Source organism: Bos taurus, chromosome 7, assembly GCF_002263795.3.
Source record: "Bos taurus isolate L1 Dominette 01449 registration number 42190680 breed Hereford chromosome 7, ARS-UCD2.0, whole genome shotgun sequence".
Lineage (NCBI taxonomy): Eukaryota > Metazoa > Chordata > Mammalia > Artiodactyla > Bovidae > Bos > Bos taurus.
Window position 1 is genome coordinate 54391901 of NC_037334.1, and position 25480 is coordinate 54417380.

At 37.5% G+C, this 25480-nt stretch overlaps 1 protein-coding gene across 12 annotated transcripts in view; it reads right to left on the reverse strand.

The window, feature by feature from the left end:
• The window catches only part of NR3C1 (nuclear receptor subfamily 3 group C member 1), a 147036-nt gene that overhangs the window by 47116 nt on the left and 74440 nt on the right, over positions 1 to 25480 (reverse strand). The window lies entirely within an intron of this gene.

Below are 25480 nucleotides of genomic sequence, written 5' to 3' on the forward strand. Positions count from 1 at the left end.
GTAGAAACAGAAAGTTAAAAACTCAGAAATTAAAACAGAGCTAGTTAGAGAACTACAGGACCCTTTTATACAAAATACACAGGAATCTGTATTTCTATACACTAACAATAAAAGATCAGAACAAGAAATTAAAAAAAAACAAAAAATAAAATTCCTAGGAATAAAACTACCTCAGGAAGCAAAAGACCTATTCTCTGAAAACCATAAGATGCTGATAAAAGGAATTAGATGGCACAAATGGAAAAGATATACTGTGGTCTCAGATTGGAAGACTCAATATTGTCAAAAACAACTGTACCACCCGAGGCAATCTACAGATTCAGTGTAATCTCTATCAAATTACCAATGGCATTTTTCATAGAACTAGAACCAAAAAATCTTAAAATCTGTATGGAGACACAAAAGACCCTGAGTAGCCAAAGCAATCTTGAGAAAGAAAAACAGAACTGGAGGAATACATTGTACAAAGGTACAGTCACCAAAACAGTATGGCATTGGCACAAAAAGAAATACAGATCATGGTACAGGATATAAAACCTACACATCTGTGGTCAATTGATCTATTATGACCAGAGAGGCAAGACTATACAATGGAGAAAGACAGTCTCTTCAATAAGTGGTGTTTGGGCAATGGGACAGCTACATTAAAAAAAAAAAAAATGAAACTAGAACATTCTTTAACAACATACAGAAAACTAAACTCAAAATGGGTTAAAGACCTAAATGTAAGATTGGGTACTATAAAGACTCTTAGAGGAAAACACAGGCAGAACAGTCTTCAACATAAATCACAGCGATATCTTTTTTGATCATCTCCTAGAGTAATGGAAATAAAAAACAAAAGTAAATAAGACCTAATTAAACTGAAAAGCTTTTGCATAGCTATAAACAAAATGAAAAGACAACCCAGAGAATAAAAGATAATATTTGCAAACAATGTGACTGACAAGGGATTAATCTCCAAAATTTAATAGCTCATGGGGCTTAATATTAAAAAAAAATGGGTAGAAGACCTAAATAGGTATTTCCCAGGAGAAGACATACACATGGCCAAGAGGCACATTAAAAAGATACTCAGCATCGCTATTGAATGGGAAATGCAAATCAAAACTTCACACTGTCAGAATGGCCATCAAAAAGTCTGCTAACAGTAAGTGCTGGAGAGGGAATGGAGAAAAGGGAACCCTCCTACACTGCTGGTGGAAATGTAAACTGGTACAGCCACTATGAAGAACACTATGGAATTTCTTTAGGAAACTAACAATAGAGCTACCATATGATGCAGCAGTCCCACTTCTGGGCATTTATCTGGAGAAGAAAATGGTTCAAAAGGATACATGTAGGCCAATGTTCACTGCAGAGCTACTTTCAATAGCTAAGGCTTGAAAGCCACCCAAATGTCCACTGACAGATGAATGGATAAAGATGACGAGGAACACACATAAAATGGAATACCACTCAGTCATTAAAAAGAATGAATAATGTCATGTTCAGCAACTTGGATAGACCCAGAGTATCATACTAAGTCAAGTCAGAGAAAGACAAACATCCTATGGTATTTGCTTATAGTTGGAAGATTTTTAAGATACAAATATGCTTATTTGCAAACAGAAACAGACTCATGTACTTAGAGAAGAGACTTATGGTTACAAGGAGTTGGGGGGAAGCATGGGGAGAAGGGATAGATTGGGAGTTTGGGATTGACACGTACATACTGTTATATTTAAAATATATAACCAACAAGGGCCTACTGTATAGCACGGGAGAACTCTGCTCAATACTATGTAATAACCTAAATGTGAAAAGAATTTGAAACAGATACATATATAATAACTGAATCACTCTGGTGTACACATGAAACACAATGGTAATTGACTATACTTCAACGTAAAATAAAAAGTACTACTTCTGAGAGGCAAAGTAAACACTTGAATTCTAATATAAAAAAGTATTTCAATGTGTTTTCATTTTAAAAATCTACTGCTTTTTCAATTTTTTAGCACATACAGTATAGATTAAATTAGTACATTATAGTAATAATAGGATGTTATGAAACTAAGGTCAAGTGATGCCCAAATAGTTACCATCAGTCTAGAATTATTAACTTCCACCCATACTCATTTATTATCTATTTGCCATACATTCTCCAGACATAGATAAAAAAGTCTGACTATATTTTGAAAACATATATGAGTTGTTTTAAAATTCAGTACTTTCCTTAACTTTAGTAAGATCCTTTGGTAAATTATTGGAGAAGGGAAAGGCTACCCACTCCAGTATTCTGGCCTGGAGAGTTCCATGGACTGTATAGTCCATGGAGTCACAGGGTTGGGCATGACTGACTTTCACTTTGACTTCACTTTGGTAAATTAAACATAATCAAAACATACTGAAAATATAATGTACTGTGGCACTGTATATAATGCATATGTACTATGACTTCAGTGTTTGTCTATATACAGATTTTTTCAGTAGAATTTTATAAATAACAGTGATAAGCAACATTAGCTATCGTGTAGTTTCACTTTGCTGAATTTAGTGATAAAGAACAAGCAAGCTTTGATTTGTTTTCTGTAGATTATTGCAGTTCAGTTTAGAATGTTATAGAAGTAACTTCTATTTCTTCTAAAATGGTGTATTTCAGAGACCTTATAGGAATAGAAAAGAAACTTTGAAAGCAAGTGATGGCATGATTTTTGCCTTACGTTTTGGGGATAATCCTATAAAAATTTCCAGGGCATGAGCAGCACTTTTTCAAGAACAAATAAACGGTAGCTACTGTGGTACGAATCTTGCAGTCTGCAAGCTCTGAATCTGAGATGTAATTATGATTCAGTAATTAATTCTTTTTGTAAAATAATTTGCAGAAGATTTAAAAACAAAACCAACACTGTATTCTCACAGAATTATCTTAAACATTTTAACAAAACTTTGATCTTCACAGAAGTATTACAAAAACTGTTCTTTTAACTAACCCTTCCTTAAGAGCATATGAATAGTCAGCCATCAGAGAGTGTTTTAAAATTGAGTTCTTATGTAAGCAGCTAGTTCTGTATGCAGGAATCAGAATACCAGTGCAGATCTGACAACTTTGAAATTTTAATTTTTCTCACAGTGTCCAAAAAGAGTAATATGAAGGCAAGAATTTTATTTCTGAAATGTAGTATAAGCCTGAAAAAAATGATAGTTATAGGATAAAGAATCTGAAAGGCTCACACTTGGGTGCCACTGCAGTGGGTAGCTAAAATGACTGGCTGACTTCAAGTTTGCTTGTGGACTTGAAACTCTCATTTGGAATAGGAAAAAAAAAATTTTTGGTTCTCTACCTGCTAGCATCAACAAATAACATCATGTGCAGTAGAATGTTACATGCTAAGGCAGTTCGAGGTGTGGACTAGCCCCATTTTTCATTCATGTGGAAAAGGAAAACTGAATAAACTCAATGTAACTATGATCTCCACACCAGAAAAACTTGTTATGGTGTCCATTCATAAAAAGCCCAGACTATCTATAATCTACCCCAAGGTTATTGCTTTACATTCATTTAGAAATGTGTAATAAACATTAACTTGCCAAATTAAACTGGAAGATACTTTTTAAAACTGTAAAAAATGATATTCAGTTAACAAATTTGGAAAACACCAGAAAGTTTAAATTAGAAAAAAGCCATCTTAATTTTTGTTAGAGAAAACCCAGCAAACACGTGCATGCTGCTGCTGCTGCTGCTAAGTTGCTTCAGCCATGTCAGACTCTGTGCGACCCCATAGACGGCAGCCCACCAGGCTCCCTGTCCCAGGGATTCTCCAGGCAAGAACACTGGAGTGGGTAAACACTTCCGTACAGATCCTTGTTTATTTTGGGGATAACATTATAAATGGCTCAGCTTTTTATATGTGAGGCATGGTTCACTTGTTGCTAATTATTTAACATTTTTGAGGAAACATCCTATATGTCAATAGACATATTTCATTACATGGTTCTTTGACAGTTGCGAAGTTTAACTTGTTAAGCTGTTCCCTCATTGTAATAGTGAAAAAACAAAGAATGACCAATAAACACTACTGCATAAACCTTTGCAAACATCTTTGATTATATACTTAATTTAAATACCTCGAAGGGTAAGGAAAGACTGGATAATTGTAGGGCTTTACACACGTGTTAAACTGCCTACCCTCCCTCGTTCCAGGAAAGCAGGCACAGGCATGTCCCCACATCCACTCCTAATAGCAAACAAATCTGGTTCACTGTCAGGTAACCATCACTGCCGATTCCTCTACTCGGGTGTTTGTCTTCTCTTGATTTGTAAGAGTGTCCTTAAGTATTTAACACTTAGTCCAATGAGGATATATCTATAAAGCCCCAATTTTAAAATTGTTCAAGTCTGATAGTAAAGTCTATGATGATCAGACCCCATACTGTTGCTCACTTGATACTTCTTTTAGCCATATTATTATTTGAAGTGTTTGTGCGCTTGAAAATAAGATGATCAGACAGATACAGTTATGATTTAAAGACAGTATTTTTAACACAAGTTTTTATTTCAGCTCCCTCTGGAGCCCAGTAAAATGAAAATAATGACATTTGTTTTAAAAGGCATAAACCTCTAAGAATAAAAACAAAAGAAATAATATTTTGTTATATTTAGGTTGGTGGAAAAGCAATTGCAGTTTCGGACCCTGAATTTTAAATTATTAAAACTAGACTCAAACACATTTTTATTAATCAAAATAGAAGCCATTACAATCAATACATTTTTGCCTAAGAGAAATAAATTTGTTTATTCCTGTAGCATAAAAATCCATGCTTCAGGATTCAACCAACTCTTTGGACAGCATTTTCTGCCTCCTGCTGGTTGTAGAAGTGTTCTCCCTGCAAAAGGCTGTTGAGTTGTTGAGATGCTTGAAAAAGTGCTAGTGAGGTTGGCAAGAGGTCAGGAATATGGCACATGAGGCAAAACTTCCGTAGCCCGATTCGTTCAAGTTTTGAAGCACTGGTTGTGCAGTGTGTAGCTGGGTGTTGCTGTGCAAAAGAAATGAGCCCGTTCTGTTGGCCAGCGCTGGCTGCGGGCGTTGCAGTTTTCAGTGCATCTTATCGATTTGCTGAGCATACTTCTCAGATGTAATGGTTTTGCTGGGATTCAGAAAGCTGTAGTGGATCAGATAGGTAGCAGACCACCTAACAGTGAGTGACCATGACCCTTTTTTGGTGTAATTTTGGTTGTGTTAAATGCTTTGGAGCTGCTTCTTGGCCCAGCCACTGAAGTGGTCATCAGCAGTTGTATAAAATCCACTTTTTGTTGCACATCACTAATCTGATCAATAAATGGTTCGTTGATGTTGCATAGAATGAGAACACTTCAAAACGATTAGTTTTTTTGATTTGTGATCAGTTCATGAGACACCAGCTTACTGAGTTTTTTCACCTTTCCAATTTGCTTTGAATGCCAAACGACCATAGAATGGTTGACACTGAGTTCTTCGGCAACTTCCTGCATAGTTGTTAAGGGGATCAGCTTTGATGCTCTTCTCGGTTAGTCACGGTCAGCTTCTGATGGCTGGCCACTACGCTCATCTTCAAGGCTCTCATCTCCTTTGCAAAACTGCTTTAACCACCAACTGCACTGTATGTCAGTTAGCAGTCCCTGGGCCAAATATGGTGTTGATGTTGCAAATTGTCTCTGCTGCTTTACAACCCATTTTGAACTTGAATAAAAAAATTGCTCAAATTTGCTTTTTGTCTAACATTATTTCCCTAGTCTAAAATAAATATAAACAGCAAGTAGTAAGTCATTAGCAAAAATGCATAAAGAGAGAAATGTGAATTAAAATAATGTATAAATAATATAACCACGTTTACTTAAGAATATATTCCAATATAAAATGGCAAAGTTCAACAATGCCAAACCGCCATTACTTTTTTTATCAGCCTACTATCACAGAAAACTGAAGGGAAAAGAGAAGAGATAATACCAGCAACATTTTATATTGGATTTGGGTGTCTGGGGTCTGTTAAGTTACCAGTGGGGAAAGCTAAGAAGCTACCTATTAATATGACAGAAATTCCAAAAGGCTCAGAAACTTGGGATAAAGGTAGGGTCAAAATCAGGAAGACTGGTGCAAAGTCAGTTTTAGAACACATACAGGTTTCTTTTTATAGAAATGGCAGGCCAGGCTATGGGGCCAACTTGCCTGACAAAAACAAACTGTTGGATAAACATTTTTGAAAAATCATCTTAACAGCACGAGTGAGGTGACAAAATAATACAGGACTTAGGCTAAAATCTAAGGAAAAACACCAGATCCACTTGTACTCTGAGAATATTTACAAATTTAGGCAAATTTGGGTTTCAAATAAAAGGAGAGAAAACCTGCTAGAAAAAAAAAGGGCAAAAACTTATACAGATACTTTATAAAATAGGAACTCCAACATTTTATCAGCTGTTGTTAGTAATCAGGGAGACAAAAAGTACAACCATTATGAAATACCATTACATACCTACTAGATTGGCAAATGTTAAATGAAAAGAAGGAACTGTGTTTAACTGGTCCATCACTTTTAAAGACAGTCTGGCGTTAGTAAGGATGAAGACAAGAATATCCTAAGACCCAGCAACTGCACTTCTTGACATATACCAATAAATTAATGTGTATATGCAGTAAAATGTATAACAATGCTGACAACAGCAGTTTTTGGTAGTAAAGCAAGACTAGAAACTACTCAAATGTTCATAAAAATGGAACAGATGTATAAACAGTGGTACAATTCTAAACACCAATGGACTACAAGCTAAATATAACAACATGGATGACTTATACAATGTAGAGTGGAAGAAACAACACAAAATAATACATGTAATGTTATTCTATTCATTAAAGTTAAAAAACATGCAAACTAAGTTATATTGTTTAACAGAGTGTGTGTGTTGTATATAATTTAGGAGAAGAAAATGGCAACCCACTCTAGTAGTCTTGCCTGGAAAATTCCATGAATGGGGGAGCCTGGTAGGCTACAGTCCATGGGGTCGCAAAGAGTCAGACACAACTGAACGACTTCACTTTCTTTCTTTCTATAGTTCCTTTTGGAGAAGAAGATGGCAACCCACTCCAGTGTTCTTGCCTGGAGAATCCCATGGACGGAGGGGCCTGGTGGGCTGCAGTCTACAGGGTTGCAAAGAGTTGGACACGACTAAGCAACTAACACACACACACATATAATTTGTACATAGGTAGTAAGGGAAGCACAGAAGGTGATGGCACCCTACTCCAGTACTCTTGCCTGGAGAATCCCATGGGCAGAGGAGCCTGGTGGGCTGCAGTCCATGGGGTCACAAAGAGTTGGACACGACTGAGCGACTTCACTTTCCCTTTTCACTTTCATGCACTGGAGAAGGAAATGGTGACCCACTCCAGTGTTCTTGCCTGGAGAACCCCAGGGACGGGGGAGCCTGGTGGGCCGCTGTCTATGGGGTCGCACAGAGTCGGACACAACTGAAGCGACTTAGCAGCAGCAGCATTTGAGTACATGGGCTTCCCTTGTAGCTCAGTTGGTAAAGAATCTGCATGCAGTGCAGGAGACCAGGGTTCAATTCCTAGATTGGGAAGATCTCCTGGAGAAGGAAATGGCAACCCACTCCAGTATTCTTCCCCGGGAAGTCCCACGGACAGAGGAGTCTGGCAGGTTACAGTCCATAGGGTCACAAGAGTTGAACATGACTTAATTGAGTACTTTAAAAAATTGAAGGTAAGTTCTCTGGTGGCTTATAGTAAAAGGAGGTCCTCTACTTAAACAAAGTCATTATAACAACAGTGAGTTTGAACAGAAGAGTTAAAAACAGAAGTGAATCACTCAACAACCAGAATGCCAATGAACGATGAAGAACTATGTCCATGATTGGTCTTTTCAGGAACATCTCTATACATTTTCACAGATGCTCTCAGGAACATGCCTTTCCAATACCAGAAGACAAGTCTTCTAACTGCCTCAACTCTTTTAACATAACATGCTTCATATCCTTTAGTATTAATATAGTTATTTTGTTTCACAACAAAGTGAAAGGACATTAAATATTTAATGTAAACCTGTCCTTAAATATTATTAGAGAATTCTTTCATAATCCTTGGGAAAGAAAAGATCTATTTGAAATAAATTATGACTGAATATAGAATTATTTAATTTACAACAGAAAATATACACAGATGCCCTCAATTTTTATTATGAATTGAGCTGAACTGTTGTTACTATGGAAAATTTGGGCTTGACATAACTAGAATTTTGTGGCAAAAAAGCAGAGAAGAAAGGAGAAATGAATGTCTTTCATCACATGAAGCCCTGGCCCAAACCCATCTGATGCTTGTCAGGGATGACATGATTGATGAATCATAAGCTCTGCTACTGACACCACGTTCAAAAATGACTATTTGGTCTCTCAGACCTTCAGCAGGAATCCAGGACAGCTACAGTCAGAACAGTATGAATAACAAAGAGGTACCTTGCAGGTGTTTCACAGAACAGCTCTGAAACATGTTTTAACAGAATTTCTTTCCTTTTGGTACTATCTCATTTAATCTGTTTACTAATTTTAATCTACAATTGTTCTTAATTTTCATTTAATATGTGTTAAGCATTGTGCCAAATGCAGTATGGGAATTATCATGATTATTTTTATCTTGGTGACATCTTTCATAATGGGCTCTACTAATATCCTCACTTTGAAAATAAGCAAACAGGCCTGAAGGTCAACTGTCAAGGATCACATCATCCAGGTGGTAGCTCTCTGAGAACTAGAACTGATTCTCAGACCTATGGCTGAGGAGTCTCTTTACTAAATTCTGTTGCTTCTGTCTACTTTGATGACATATCAATAATATTTACTACACATTTGAAGAATCAGTTTTTAGGAGAAGTTGAAAAAGTCATCAAAAGGCAGTAAGACAAAAATGTTACCAAAACCAATATGTTTTGAGATGGAATCAAAGTCCCGAGCAAAGGAAGGAAGGATGACTGAATTCTTATCCAGGAGCACGGAGCTAAGAAATGTGCTCTTATACTCAGGATTACAATGAGAAGTTAGACACAAGTTCTGTTTTCATGAAGCTTCATGAATGCCCATTATAGGAGACATGCAAGGAGATGGGCAGTTGTAATACTCTGTAAGTCATGCTGCCATGGGAGAATACACAAGGACCTTTAGGTAGAGACAGGTGTCTGGAAGTGTTCCTGGAGGAGATGACATCAATGCTAAGAGCTGAAAAGGTAAGGAGGAGAGAGAAGGGGGATCAAGGGAGAACAGATAGCATGTGCAGAAGTCTTTTGACATGAGTATGGCTCTTTTGGGAAATGGAAAGACAACAGAACAGGACTAGGAAAAATACTGAAGAGCATTAGAAGGTACTATCTAACCCAAGGTCCAAAGAGACCTGAAGTCACGAAGTGCAAATGTTCGATAGTGTCTCAGGAAAGGTAGTAAGACAGAAACTTTGGTAACACAGTGGTCACAGTGCGTTTTCATACTGAGAATGGCACAGCATTTCAGTGCAAAGCAGATCCCTGTCCTCTCTCCCAGACACGGGCAGGCAGAGAGATCCACATGTCCTGTCACCAACTCACTGGGTGACATCCGTAAGCTATTTAGCTTCCCTGGAATTTGAAGCTCTCTCTTCTGTGACAGATAAAGCCACTTCTCTTGCAGGTGGCAGGAGCTGAACCTGATACTTTTCTCAGGATTCTTTCAGTTCTAACATCCATGATTCTCTAAGACACATAATGGCAGACAACCAGAGGTGAACACCACCACCACCACCATCTTACTGAGAACCAGTAATAGTAGGTGTGTGTTAAGGGCCAAACAGTGTGAGTGAACTCAGTATTCCTTACCTTAAATCAGACCATATGAAGTAGGTACTATTAAGGCAGGTAATATTACTATCCCCACACAGATAAGGAGAACGCAAACTCAGACGTTACCTGTCCAAGATCCTACAGCCAGCTACCAGTGGAGTCCAATTCCTCCTCCAGGCATCCCAGCTACAGAGGCCATGCCCCTAACCAGCAGCACGTGCTTGGCGCTGCCTCTCTCCACGCACCGTTAGAGCAGTCGTCACACTACCATCAGCATGATTATACTGAACCTTTCAAAGTCTGTTCACGTTAGCAATGCTGAAGAGTAGTATTATCCCTATTTAGAGATGAGGTAACTGAAGCTCTGCAAGGCCCTGAGGGATTTAGTGATGGCACTAAGACTAAGATTCAGGTTTTATAATCTCTATCTCTGTGCTCTTTCAAATACAGCAAATTATATAAATTTAAAAAGCCAACATCATAGAAAGATAAATTGCATATGTTCTCACTCAACCGTAGTTAATTAATTTATAAAAGGATGATTAATAAAAAGATTTTACTTTTATAAGTTAGTAACTTTAGGCGAGGATTTTTTTTCTGAATTACACTTCTATTAATTATGTTCCTATAAGGTATAACCTGGAGCAGTCTTTAAGTTACTTTACTGTGATATAGTACTTAGCATTTAAATATTATATATTCCTATGTCTAGTTTGGGGAATCCAGATTTTAAAAGGACTGAGATAAATTAGCCATGAAAGAGAAAAACAAACTCCTTATAGTCTTCCATAACTTATCATCACTGTACAACGGTCTGCCTTTCTCTAACATGAAGTCAGTTCTTAAATTTTGTTTCAGTGGATGTTGTTAGCACACAAGTCAACCAAATAGAACCATATGAAAATAACAGCAATGACAACAGTAAATACTGAGTAATTACTATGTACTAAATACCGGTCTAAGTATTTCATAAATATCAGCTCTTTCTAATCCTTACAAAAACCTTACCTTATTCAGTCCTCACTACAATCATATGAGGTAGATATTATTATTACCCCAAAGCAGACAAGGAAAATGCTTCAGAGAAGTTTACCTGCTCAAGGTGTTATAACTAGCAATTAGTGTAGTCAAATTTCTTATTTCATGCCTACGTTATTATTATTAGCCCCATTTTATGGATGAAGAAATTTGACTCAGGTCAGGTAATTTTCCTAAAGAAAGAGATACAACCAGAAAATAGTTGTATCTGGATACCAAATGAGGTAACACTCCAGATGCCACTGTTAACCACTATGCTAAACATACAATGATACAATATTATACCTTTAATAAAGAGCTGGTATTTAGGAAGCATCAGAATTCTAAATCTAGGTTATCAAGTTACTGGAAAGCTAGATAACAAGAGATTAAGCTGATAGCCACTTGGTTAAATAGCGGCTGTGGTCAGCCGAGGGCTATGTTAGGGTCACTATCCCACTGTTTTCCTTTCTTCCCCCTTCCTCACAACAAACTGATTTCCAGGGCATTTTCCATTTTAAGTATGGAAGTCTCCTAATTTGTTCCCACCTAGGTCCTACAGGGGCCTCCCAGGTGGTAAAGAATCTGCCTGCCAAGCAGGAGATGCAGGTTTGATCTGTGGGTCAGGAAGATTCCCTGGAGAAGGGAATGGCAACCCACTCCACTATTCTTGCCTGGGAAATCCCATGGACAGAGGAGCCTGGTGGGCTATAATTCATGGGCTTGCAAAGACTCCGACACAACTCAGCGATGAAACAAGAGTGAGGTCCTACAGACCTCACACCCTCAATCCTTAGAGAGTGGGTCTCTCAAAGAAAAGGTGAGACAAGACGGAAGAGGAAAATAGGTCTCTATTCAACTACTTAAAAAGTCAACATCGGTTTGATTTCCTTATCTACTATGCCATGAAGTATCTTAAAATAATTTGATAAAAGGCCTATGGCCTTGAACAATATATAGGAAACTGGATTTTTGTATTTTTATAATAAAATTATAAATCTAGAAAATTTAAATTTCCTAAATTTGGATACTCTCTAGATTATAAAGATTGCCACCAAAATAATTTTCAGATCCCAGGAATGGTTAAAGTGAAACATTCTTAAAATATATTAATAAAGTATAGCAGCAAAACTGAAATGACGAGATGCTTCAAAACTTTATAATACTTTTTTGAACTAAAAGTGTAGCAAGTAGTTCTTAAATTTAGGGGGAAAAATTAGAATCAGAAAATCAAATAAGATTCTTCTGTAATTAAAGACTGCTTAGCAGAAACACAGTAAATGTTAAAGAGTTACTGAAAACTGGTTTCTAAGGTTACCGAAGCAGCAGTAAGAGGGTGACCTTATATGTGCTCAGTGTTCATGCTTTACAGCACAGGCTTCACTCCGTAAGCAGCACTGTAAGGTACATCCCTTTTCAAAGGAGAAGCTCTTCTTAATGGGAAGTCTCCCACTCCCACTGGACTCTTCCTGATCCCTACATGTAACAGTATATAAAATGTATATATGATAAAGAAAATACCAAATATCCACATACCCATAAATATAAAAATCTCTTGCAAACTATGTTTAATTGCAATATATTCTAATTGTCTTTTATTATAAAGTGCTAAGAAAGTAGAGACTAAAATTCAAGATACTCTCATCTGGTTACAAAAGAGAACATTTTTATAAACTGCAGTCATTACCATTTGTAAAAAATGAAACTGGAATTAGTACTGGCATTTTCTCCCTATTTCTAACTTAAAACACAAAGAGAATAAAAAAAAAAAAAACTTGCACATGAAAACTGACTACTTAAGCCAGTGTCACTACTCGTGTAGGCCCCAAGTCTTACGGTAGTTATTTTTACAGGGTTATCAAATTGTTAAAAGAATTAAAGGTCGTCTTCTTCACTTCTAAGTCCCACTTAAATTACATGACATTTCGATCTGTTATAGACATCAGAGGGTATACACAAAGACTTTTTGGGAAAACTATTTTACTATGCATAGAAGTGGAGACTGCCAAAAGCTTAATTAGGCAGGATCTTTTGGTACCCAAGGATTTCAGCCTAAAAAGGCCACTTCCTCTCCCAAGGCAAGAATGTGCAATCACATTCCCACTGTAGAAACTTAAACCAAACTGTACATGGAGGAATATCATCTGGTGAAATGACACTGATACTTTCAGGCAGGTACAAGCTGTATCAAATATATGCTACTAAAATGCAGCTTTTATGCAACCCCTTAAAATCCAACAGCTTTGTTTTGTAGAGGATAAAGTCCTAATCTCTTCAGTTAGCAAATACAGCTTTCCACAGACTGTGCCCAGTCTGCCTTTCCAGGCTGAGCTTTTACTCCTTTAAGTACACACTCTAGTGTTAGCTTCCAAACTCTGTGCTCCAGCCAGGTTATCTGAATTCCTGTCCATTAGTGTCTTTTTTAGTCTGAGGCCTAGACCCTCAAAATACAAGTAGTCTGATAGAGTTACTCTGCACACAAGTCTTCAGTATTCATCTAAAATCTTGAGTCTCCATGCAGATTTAAAAATTTTCCAGCCCACAGTTACAATGATAGATTATCCATTGCTTTTGTCTCACATCTTCAGCTCACCTTTCTTACAGCATATTTTGGGACTTCAATTATAGTATTTGAAATGTGATTTCTGATAAAACTACCGAAAATGCCCATTGAAACTATAAACTACAACATTAAGTGACTAAGAACCAGGGCAAGTTATAAGGTACTGTAATACTACTTTAAAAACTGATTTAATTATCAGATAAACTGGTAGGGGTGATTCTCATTATTTGAGTTTCCATATTTGCAAGTTCACCTACTTCCTAAAATTTATTTTTAACTCCAGAGTCAATGCTCACAGTGTTTTCCTGGCCTTTTGTGGATAAGCAGAGAATAGTGAAAATTTTGAGTTGCTTAATGAATAAGTTCCCAGCTGATGTCAAACAAAATGGCACTATGAAACACTCTTTTTGTTTCAGGTCTCATACTGCAAACAAGTGTCCTTTTTGTGGTATATTTAATGCCATGTTTTTGCATTTTTGTGCTTTTTGTTGGTGACTTTGCTGTTTAAAATGAAGTGGTTAGTATTCCTAAGCATAAGGTGGTTGTACATTAGGGAGGAATGATGTGTATCAGGAAAGCTTTGATCAGGCCTGATTTACAGTGCTACTGGCCATGAGTTCAATGTAAATAAATCAGTGATATTTATTAAAAAAGGTATCTTTAGGAACACACACAAAACAGGGTTACACACTGATATGTTGGTTAGAGTATTGTGAATAAAAGCTCATAGAAACCTAATCCTGTATTTCTCCTGGTAGCAAATGCCTCTCAATATTTGCTAATTCACATTGATACTACTGTGGAACCTAATTAGAGGGAATAGTGAGAACAGACATCCAGAGGATGAGTATCACACTCATTGAAAAGGATGATTAGATGAGGGGTCAGCTATTTGTTTCTGTAAAGGGCTAGACAGTAAATATTTTAGGCTCTGTGGGCCATGTGTCACATACTCTTTTTGTTTGTTTTTACTGTCCTTTAGATCTGTAAAAACCATTCTTGGCTCATGGCTTTAGGAGGGCCAGATTTGGGCTGTGGGCTGTAGGCTTGCCAACCTCTTAGGTGGATCTGGATGCAGTATCCACATCCGTCTACTCATCCGTTACGTATATCGCTCCATCTATCCATTTATATACGTTGGCTCACTCCTTCAGTCAACAGATTATTATATGAGTATACTTTTTTCAATATATTAATTGATTTTCCTTTTTAAAAACAATCTAAGGGCTCAATTTAAAGTTTCTATATGAATATAAACAGAGAATGGGTTTTGGTATGTTTACTATATTTATAAATATTCTTCCAGAAATGGATTATTGGCAGAGGAAAGCATCTAAATAATTACTTTTCTCTCCATGCATGCCATCTGAGCGAAATGTTATACAAATTCCTAATTACTGTTGAGTAATATATGGTAAACACTGAAGTAAGGGATGGGGGTGGGTAGAGAAGCCTCTTAGAATCCAAAGGATTTTTCTCTTCTTCGCCCTCCTAAGTCTCTGAGAAAGAATGGAGAGGGTCAAAGATGATCATACTGTCTTTTTGTAAAGGTGGTTAAAAATGGTAACACAATCTTCCTTAGCTACACTGCTTTACAAAAACCCATGCTTCCCCATTGATACCATTTTCCTTACAATACTGTCTGATGATGGCTACTGCTTCTCTGTTTCCATTTCAGCTTAAAGGCCAAGAAAAAGAGTTAGAAACCTCTTCTTTCACTCCATCATTGCCGTTCCTCACTACCATGACTCAATCAGCCCTTAAGTGTGAGATCTGTATGCACATGGAGTAAGGCTTATCTTTCCCTCCCCTAATCCTTTTCTTGGTAGATTTATCATTTTACTCCTTCTCTAGGTCTACATTCATTCATTACAATCCCAAAGAAAGGCAATGCCAAAGAATGCTCAATGGCACTCATCTCACACGCTAGCAAAGTAAGCCTCAAAATTCTCCAAGCCAGGATTCAACTATATGTGAACCGTGAACTTCCAGATACTCAAGCTGGATTTAGAAAAGGCAGAGAAACCAAAGATCAAATTGCCAACATCTGCTGGATCATCAACAAAGCGAGAGAGTTCCAGAAAAACATCTAGTTCTGCTTTATTGACTATGCCAAAGCCTTTGACTGTGTGAATCACAACAAACTGGAAAATTCTGAAACAGATGGGAATATCAGACCACCTGACCTGCCTCTTGAGAAACCTGTATGCAGGTCAAGAAGCAACAGTTAGAACTGGACATGGAACAACAGACTGGTTCCAAATCGGGAAAGGAGTATGTCAAGGCTATATATTGTCACCCTGCTTATTTAACTTATGTGCAGAGTACATCATGCGACGTGCTGGGCTAGACGAAGCACAGGCTGGAATCAAGATTGCCGGGAGAAATATCAATAACCTCAGATATGCAGATGACACCCTTATGACAGAAAGCAAAGAAGAACTAAAAAGCCTCTTGATGAAGGTTAAAGAGGAGAGTGAAAAAGTTGGCTTCAAACTCAACATTCAGGAAACCAAGATCATGGCATCTGGTCCCATCACTTCATGGCAAATAGATGGGGAAACAGTGGAAACAGTGAGGAAACAATGGCAACAGTGAGAGACTTTATTTTTGGGGGCTCCAAAATCACTGCAGATGGTGACTGCAGCCATGAAATTCAAAGATGTTTACTCCTTGGAAATAAAGTTATGACCAACCTAGACAGCATATTAAAAAGCAGAGACATTACTTTGCCAACAAAGGGCCATCTAGTCAAAGCTCTCGTTTTTCCAGGAGTCATGTGTGGATGTGAGAGTTGGACTATAAAGAAAGCTGAATGCTGAAGAATGAATGCTTTTGAACTGTGGTGTTAGAGAAGACTCCTGAGAGTCCCTTGGACTGCAAGGAGATCCAACCAGTCCATCCCAAGGAAATCAGTTCTGAATATTCATTGGAAGGACTGATGCTGAAGCTGAAGCTCCAGTACTTTGGCCACCTGATGTGAAGAACTGACTCATTGGAAAAGACCCTGATGCTGGGAAAGATTGAAGGCGGGAGGAGAAGGGGACGAGAGAGAATGAGATGGTTGGATGGTATCACCGATTCAATGGACATGAGTTTGAGTAAACTCTGGGAGTTGTTAACAGACAAGGAGGCCTGGTGTGCTGCAGTCCACGGGGTCGCAAAGAATTGGACACGACTGAGCGACTGAAACTGAAGATCTACTTGGGAGCTTGGCTGTTTCTGGCTGTTTCTCCCCATCCTGTCACCTACTGCTATCCATTGTTTGATGATTCTGCCCACACCCAGGCCTCAGTTTCTGCTTCATTTATAGTGGTCTAAACAGTATTTCCTAAAACAAATCCAACTATTCTTCCACCTTTTATTTTGCTCCTTTCTACATCTTTCATAGTCTTGTTTTATTCTAACTTCCTCTCTCTTACTGCTCAATTTTTCATTTATTTGTATTTATTTTTTGCATAAATATTTTTACTTAATATTAATTTTATTAAATATTTATTGAGCACCCATCATGCAGGCACTAGGTATATCACAGTGAAGAAGACAGATATATAGTCCTTTCCTCTCACAGAACTTTTAGACTAATGGCAGATAGAGACAAGTAAACAGGTAATTGTAATACAGTGAGATAAACACTAGCATAGAGAAAATGCTGGATACTGAGGAGGGGCATCTAACCCATCACAGGGGATCAGGAATTGGCTTGCTTGAGGATGTGAATTTTAGCTGGGTTTTGGCTACCGAGGAGAAAGAGGTGGCTAGCCAGGTGGAAAGGATATGTGGTTAGAGGTGGGGTGAAGTATATGAAATAGCATAATGCAAAAGCCCAGAGGCAAGAAAGAGGGAAATAATATCAGTCTGGAAAGTTACACAATAAAAAGGTTATTGCTAGATCATAATAGTTCTTGAAGCCATCGTAAACTGTGAGACTGTCCTGAAGCAGCGGGGACCCTAAGGAATTATAAACAGGGGAATCATCTGATCATCATCTGCATGTATGAATGCTGCAACTACAGGATATCGTATGGATCAAAGAAGGAAGCAAAGGAAGGGTGGCCTGGAATAAGGTGATTTGTCATTTTGGACATGTTGAGTCTGAGAGGACTATAACTCATCAAAGAAAATATACTCAGCAGGTAGCTGGAAATAAGGGTCAGGAGGTTGAGAGAACATGTCTGAGCTGAGATACAGAAAATACAGGTGTCCACTGAATATGGACAGGTGGCAGCTGAAGCAACAGAAGAGGATAAGATTACTGAGAGAGAGGGAGAAAGTGAGAAGAAGGCCTTGGATGGAGCTCTGAGAAACACCAAGGAGGAGGAACTTGGAAAAGAGGAGGCCAGAAAGGCAGAAGGAGGGAAACCTAGAAGGAGTATTATGTTACGAAAACGCATGGACAGAAGCCTTTACAAGTGGGACCCTGGTATGGAGCTTAGGGCTGGTACACTGTAGGTTGCTGGAATGTGTCCACTGGATTTAACAAAAGCAGCTAACTGGTAACTTTGGAAAGATGTCCGTAGTGTAGACAGAAACCAAGGTCAATCCTATGCCCAAGTGACTGTCCACGTGTTTCCTTCTCCACTGCCACCACTCCAGTTCCTGCTTTTACTACCACTTCCCTGATCTTTATCAATGGGTCGTGGGACTACGTTTCTATTTAGTCTCTCTTCTACAACTCTCCCTTCCTCAGAACAAAGCAATATATAATTTATCTTACATACGACTGCTAATTTCTTTTTTAGGTACAGCTTGGAGCAAATTAATCCTGGGTCAAAACACAATGATTCTCCACCACCTTCAGGATAAAATCCAAGCTGCTTACTCATGATGTTCAGACACTTCCAATAATTTGTACCAATCTGCGTCCAGTCATTTTGCCCACACTCCACACACCTGACTTTTAAAAAATTACCTTAAAAATTATTAAACACTTTAAAAAGTCAAAATTTTAACTATAAGCATGTTGGTTAGAGTAATTTTTCTTTCATGGAGAAAATAAAAGGGTTGGGGGTAGATGGGTCCAGGGCTCTATTTATCCCCCCTCGTGGTCTCCTAACTCAGATACTCCCTGGTGTGCTATGGCCTGAAACAGAAAGAAGGGGCAGTGGTGTCCTTCTAACAATTAACAATGCATTTTATAAACTGTTTTTAGAAAACATTTCCACCCTATTATCAGTTCATTCTACTGCCTTCTCAGTGAAGTAAAATGACAAGAAAAAGAAATGATGGTTTTCTTTTCAAAGGCTTCCCCCTTCCCAGTCTTGGAGAAGCCGTCCAGCAGTTTCTAATAGGAAGACAGTAGTTTGTACACACTGCCCTAGACCAGCAAGTGTCATACTTGCCAGTTACACCACAGGCTTATTAGGAACTAATTACATGGGTCAGATTTTAATTTTAATCCAATTTTAATCCAAAAAGATCAGCAAGGCCTGTGACACACTGAAGGGAAATATTAAAGATGACCTAAAAGACCAAGTGGGTTTTGTTATGTAATCCCAGGGACAGCTGAATCCCCCACAACATTCCCATTCTCTTAATTTTGCTTTTCTTTGTAGCTTTAGAAGATTCTGTACAATCTCATACATGGGTAAACACACTTAATGCAGTGCAGTGATGATAAAATGCTTAGCAAAGTGCTGCCCTTTGATAATTTATGCTGCTTGCATTGGTACTAGATTACATGGTGAATGAAATAAATGATAAATATAAATGCATGAATATGTTCACATATATAAAGATATATAAATGAAATGACCCTCAGATCAATGAGTAGATTATGTGCACTTTATCTTATATTCCCAAATAATATTTATGAAAATTTTCTTCTGAGATTGGTACAGTAAGAATTTATTATTGTGAACTTAAAATTTCACTTAATGGCATGAATTGATTATCCTGGACATATCTTCTTGGCTTTATAGAGGAAGTACAGAGTATGCCATGCAGTATGTTCCCCTACTTACTGTAACTGTAATTTAGAATGTTCTGAATCAGAGAAAAAACATTTCCATTCATATTGCTGAACATCTCAACATATTCTATAACATGTCTTTTTTACATGCTGGTTTTATCTTTCAGCCAGGAAACATTATTATTAATACTATCTAAGATGATATTATATTCCTATAATGGCCACAGCTATTACATTGCCAGTAGTTCTCAGAAGAAATACCTGAAGCATTTAGAGGACTTTCGCAATACATAAATAACCAATCCTGAGTCCATTCTAATTTATTAAATCTGGTATGTAGCCTGAGAATTTCCCAGGGGATTCTGATTTGATGATTAGCTATTTTTTACTCATCACAGTCTTTGTACCAGTTAGAGGTGACACAATATGTAATTTACATTTTACATACTTGGGGCACACAATCTGTTTGGTGCCTCTGTTACTGCTAATTGTTTAGCTTAATTCATGTTAAAATAAATGTCTACTTAATTTTTTTTTTGGTAAACTGCCATGAATACTTTAACAGCTAATGGTCAATTTCTGAGTATTATTTACAGCATCAACTATATTAATTTTTAGCCTAATTGCTTAAGTTCAAAATAAGCAAAGCATTATTGGATGAAATGACAAATGCCAATCCTAGTTTTGACTTGTTTTTTTAGTTTTCAAGAGGAAAAAAGTTTCACATTATTTGAGTTCCTTAAACATTGTTAACAATAGAGATTTCAAACCTAGCCTTCTAGATTGTATTGTCTGCAATGTTGACAGACCCATAGGGCTTACTTATTGACTTGAGTTTCATGAATGAGCTTGAGATAGTTCCAAGAATTTCCTCATTGATAAAATGATAAAATATTGTATGTATGTTTCATTTTTCTTTGGGAAAAGGTCAGTTACCTTCATTAGGTTCTCAAAGGGGGTTAATGGCCCAAGAAAAGTTAAAAATACTGATTCAGGGAGAACTGAAACATTCACTAAAGTACACTGTACACTAAAAAAAAAAAATTTTTTTTTCTATTTTAACAGTGAAAGAAAGGCAGCCTATCTAAAATCAAAAGTCTTTCTGTTTCCAGCTTGCAGTTATGTTAGTTTTAAAGGCATTGAAAGGACAGACAGGGATTTCTATGAAATTTCTTAGAAAGCGAAACATACGCCAAAAGAAAACTTTTATAATGCAGTTAATTTTTATTGTTCAAAACATTTATTTTTTTTAGATCTTAATGCTTTAATTTTTAGAATAAATTTCAATTTAGACAAAACTGCTTTCATCCAATTTACAAGTAAACAAAAATCTGTTAAAACCCTCCAAATTAGTAATTTGATTCCACAAAACAGGTCTAATCTTAATTTTAAAAAAACTAACCACAACCATCTTTTGCATTGTGGATACAATAGAATAGAATATTCAAGAAGACCATTAGGCCTTGGCTAGTTTATCAGTTGGGCTTCCCTGGTGGCTCGGACAGTAAAGCATCTGCCTGCAATGCGGAGACCAGGGTTCGATTCCTGGGTCAGGAAGATCCCCTGGAGAAGGAAATGGCAACCCACTCCAGCACTCTCGCCTGGAAAATCCCATGTAGTCTTTAAAAGCTGTATTTAAAAGGTGGTTTAGTCACTAAATCGTGTCTGATTTTTGCAACCCCATGGACTGTAGCTAGCCAGGCTCCTGTGCCCATGGGATTCTCCAGGCAAGTAAGTATACTGGAGTGGGTTGCCATTTTCTGTCTGGAAAGGACAGTCTGACTCTGTAGGCATTCATTCTGTGTGGTGTGATTGGTGGACAAGGAGTAAACAACTTACTGTAAATGGGCACCATGCCAGCTGGCTTCATGCAGCATCAAACTTGTGCTTTGCAGTTAGGGTTAGGAAAATGCCTTTTAACTTATTCATTTTAATTTATTAGTAAAAATTAAATTTATTCATTTTTATTTATTCATTTAGTTTATCAGTAAAAAATTGTACAGAATTCAGGAGCCTCCACTTTTCATGTAGGGATGACATTCAGTTGGCTCAGGTGGCTGAATGATTCACCAGCTCCAAACAATTGCTTTGGGCATAATATACCTTTAGAGGAAAGGTATCTTTGGGTTTATCTTATCTAAGTAAAAAAAAAAAACAAAAAACAAAAAAACTCAGTTTTTTTTATATCATATTTTTTTCCCAAAATAAATTGGCAAGTAAATTGAATTTTTTGAAACTAGGTCAGAGAAATTCCCAAATATAATCCCAAATACACAAGGTGAGGACAAACCAATTTGAAAAATTCCTTTTAATGATTAAAACTGCCTTTTAAAACGTATCATTGTTATTTATGTGGGACGTATTCAGATCCTGTGAAATAGTACTAATAACTTCCAAGGAATTCCTAAAAGATCTTGTAAGCCTTAAAAGATCTTATGAGGTACTTAATGAATCAGTATAGTTGTTCCTTTTTCCCCTGTTTAAAAGAAGCGGAAATGAATAAGTTAAAAGGCATTTTCCTAACCCTGACTGCAAATCACAAGTTGGATGCTGCATGAAGCCAGCTGGCATGGTGCCCATTTACAGTAAGTTGTTTACTCCTCGTCCACCAATCACACCACACAGAATGAACGCCTACAGACAGAGTCAGACTGTCCTCGCCAGACAGAGCAACAGAGAAAGAAAGGTTTATGAGCTTTATTAAATTCTTAGAGGTATTACTTTTAATACTGCTTGAATATTCTAATCCAGTTTCCATAACCTCAGCATTTTAAAGGCAAGTAACTGACTGACCAACACTTGTGGGCTTCCCTGGCGGCTCAGACGGTAAAGAATCTGCCTGAATGCAGGAGACCTGGGCTCAGCCCCTGGGTCTGCAAGATCCCCGGAGAAGGGAATGGCTTCCCACTCCAGTACTGCTGCCTGGAGAATTCCATGGACAGAGCAACCTGGTGGACTACAGTCCATGGGCTAGAAAAGAGTTGGACACACTGAGTGACTAATACACACACAAAACCTTAACAGTACATCAGTGGAATGAGTGGTATCCTCTAATAAGTCTAAGTACCTTTGAAATATTGGAGAAGGAAATGGCAACCCACTCCAGTATACTTGCCTGAAGAATCCCATGGGCACAGGAGCCTGGCTAGCTACAGTCCATGGGGTCACAAGAGTCAGACACGATTTAGTGACTAAACCACCTTTTAAATATAACGTTTAAAGACTACAATCTTAAAATGGATTTGAACTTAACTAGACTGAAACCTTTAAATATGCAGTGCTTAACATGAAAACCGAGAATCGTAAGAGAAACAGAATGTCCAGAGGAGGAGCAAAAAATAGAAAAAGTGAACTCTTATTATCAAGCGAGAAGTGGGTTAGAATAACACAGTGGTTTGAACAGTGATTCCTGGTCTGCCCCGAGGAATCCTGTTTGCTACCTGGCACTTGGAGAGCCTCTCCCACCCACACTGGCTAGTTTAGAGAAAACCAGCAGTAATAAACCTTTTCTTCTGGATCAAACTTGTCTACTATTGCTGTTCTCTAAATGTCTCCCCACAGTTATCTGCCATCACTGGTACCAATGGCCACTGAAAGTTCAGAACATATCTTTCACTCAGTGTGTTCAATGAATGTTAAAATGAGTGATAAGACATAAAAAGGGAATGTCTCATCACATAATCCTAGAATCAAGTCACCAAGCATTTTGAATAAACCCTAGCTCAAAGGGCCTTAGGAACCAAAGGTACTTTTAAAATCATGTATCTGGAGCAAAAAGATGACCAACCACAGAAATTACAGACACTTTCAACATCCTCTGTGGAAAGAGAAAGGTGATGATAAGACTTCAGAAACATCCAAAGCTAGCCACTATAAAACAGACAGCACCAATTCTGTAGGAGTTTGCTTCTCTGGCTTCTTCCTTATATGCTTCTTGGGCCAACTTTTTAATAGGTTCTAAAAACATATCTTTTACTAATAGAGTACCCTAAGCAAATAATTTCATGACAACCATTTTCTAGATATCTTGGTAATTTTACCTAATTCCCAAGCCCAAAGGGCAGAGTGAGTAATTTTATTAAATGTAGAATTATTGAGGCCCTCAGAACTTGTATGGGTTGTTTTTTGTTTCTCCCTGTTCTAAGTCCATTATGCTCAATAAATTTGGGAGTGTTACTTCCTGCAACCTTTGGTTCTACGGTAATAATTCTGCCATGTCTTTAATTTTTTTCTATTTCTCATAATTTCCATTTCTTTAAAAAAAATCATGTGTAACTTCTGTCAAATAACTTAATAAATTATCCTGTACTACCTTCTAAAAAAAACTCTGAGGGGGCACTGGGTGCTAATGGCCATCACAGTTGTTAAATTTCTCATTTAGGAGCTCAAGTAAGAAAGAATACACAGGGTGCTGGGACTAGGTATGGCTCAGAGCACGTGTTATTTCTCATATCTCACTGGGGGTGGGGTTCAAATTAGACTTTAATCAGTAGGTAAATAAAACCAAATTCTATCTTTGTTACAATAGTTAATACCTGGAAAGGTGCCAGACTCATGGCCTTGGAAATTATATGGTTTATAAAGAAGATTTTGAAATAATGCTGAGGTAAGAGTGGCACTTCCTCAGTTACTTCTAAACCCAAAGGACTAATGATCATCAGCTATTCATTAAATAGGTTGAAAGTTTTATTTTATATGGGTACTATATTTCCTGGTACATTTGCTGCTGCTGCTGCTAAGTCACCTCAGTCGTGTCCAACTCTGTGCGACCCCATGCACGGCAGCCCACCAGGCTCCCCCGTCTCTGGGATTCTCCAGGCAAGAATACTTGCTATAGGACAGCAAGTTGGTTTGTTGATGATAAACATCTTGAAAAGAAGAATATGCATAGTATGGACAAAACTCAAATTTAATAGGTTGATAATTAAATATAATTTTTCTATAATTTCATTTCTCAGATAAATTTCTAACCTCAATTTCCCTTTCAATTTTAACCAATGGGGGAAAATTTTTTTAAATTACTCTTTTGTTAACAACTCTATCCGGTACAGAATGGAGCATCAAACCATGAGAAAGCTGAAACTGAAGAAGATCAAAAGATGCACAATTTACCTATGGAGTGAAAAACAGTCCCACAATTAAAAAATTTAAAGTGAATTTTGTAATCTTCACTTTAGAGTTGAACTGAAAAAGGGTGATTTGGGCACTACAAATAGGGTCATGGGCTTTCCCCTCATTCTCCTCACCTCCCCCACTATTTTTATATATGTTTTTCAGACTAGTACCTTCAAGTTAGCACTTTTAACACTATGAAAGAAAATTCTGTGATATTATATTAGTCATCCTCACTGGAAAGTATATACCTTCCTAATTGTAGTTTAATTGTCTCATCTATTCCTAAGTATCTTCTCATCTTCCCTCAAGCCTCACTTTTCCTTACACTGTTGTTAGACATGAGAACTGAAATGAGTTCTGAAATTAAATAAGAAAAAACTTAAGCTTTAAAGATACTTTCTGGAACAAGTATCTTTTCAAGCCAAATGAACAGTTATTTCATCTAAAAACAGCCCAGTTAAGATGCCTTGATATTTAGGTTATTATGTGTTACTGAATAGGAAATTTGTTTTCAGTGAAGTATGTTAGGATCTGGCTGAACGAGGTTGGGCTACAACGAAATAAAGGCAGATATCTCTCCTCTTCACATCCTCTTTTATCAGCATCTCTTCCCACACCCCACTCCAAAAAACAAAACATTTGTAGAATTGTTAAGTTTTGTTCTTTTTACTTCTTTATTCATCCATTTTCCAAAAGACATTATTATGTTATCATTCAGTGTGGTTCAGATGGAAAAGAATCTGCCTGCAATGCAGAGACCCTGGTTCGATCCCTGAATTGGGAAGATCCTCTGGAGAAGGGCATGGCAACCCACTCCAGTATTCTTGCCTGCAGAATCCCATGGACAGAGGAGCCTGGCGGGCTACAGTCAACAGAGTCGTGAAGAGTCAGACACACACAGACTGTATCAGAACTCCCCACCAGAAGTTCTGCAGTGGACAGGTCACAAGAGGACAAGAAAGGAAGAAAGGCTCTGGGACACCTGCATTAACAAGCATTCCAAACAAATAAATGATATAATTTTGAAGAGAGATAGC